Here is an 808-nt window from a genome sequence, read left to right on the forward strand (position 1 = left end):
AACCATAGTGTTAGGACCTTTTAGGAGAATTTTTCAGTGTCGGCTGTGGATAACTACTTCTGGGAAGTAAAGTCTGAGAACCTGAACTTAATTTCCTCTTTGGAGCAAATGGAGACTGAATACAAAATGGCTACAGTTATGTTAAAAGAACAGGCCTCAACAGATTGTACTCCACCAAGCCGGGATGCTTTTTTTAATGTTTTGTTTTATTTTATTTTTGAGACAGGGTTTCTCTAGGTAACAACGCTGGCTGTCTTGGAGCTAAATCTGTAGGTCAGGTCTCAAACTCACAGGGATCTGCCTGCCTCTGCTTCTCTCTCTCTGCCTCTCTCTTACCCCCACCCCTGGAATTGAACTTGGGCACCACAGCTCCTGACATTGGACAGTCTTGCTTTGGTTTCTGCTTTTCCATTTTACAGAAACAAATGCCTTTTGGGTATGAAATAGTCAAAATATATTGTCATTGTTGAGAACAAGCAAAAGAAACATATCCTAAGTACTATCATTTCATTTTCAGACTCTATTTAATCATGAGGAGAAAATAAATTCAAGGCCCCAGGCCTTAGGCAGGCCTTAGGGACTTCCCAACGGCTGACCAGCTTCTGTGGTGAACAGTTGTCTGAGTCCACACATCTCAAGGACAACCTCTCCATCTTGCTGGCAGGGTCAAACACGTTCATGTTCCCAGGCCTAGGTATGAACACCTATCCCACTTCTCCAAATGTTTTCTTAATTGTCTATTAACTGGTAAAGAATATAGAAAGTGCTGCTATCTAAACCAAGGTGCATACATTATAAAATTATATAA

This window comes from Mastomys coucha, unplaced genomic scaffold (genome assembly GCF_008632895.1).
Source record: "Mastomys coucha isolate ucsf_1 unplaced genomic scaffold, UCSF_Mcou_1 pScaffold21, whole genome shotgun sequence".
NCBI lineage: Eukaryota > Metazoa > Chordata > Mammalia > Rodentia > Muridae > Mastomys > Mastomys coucha.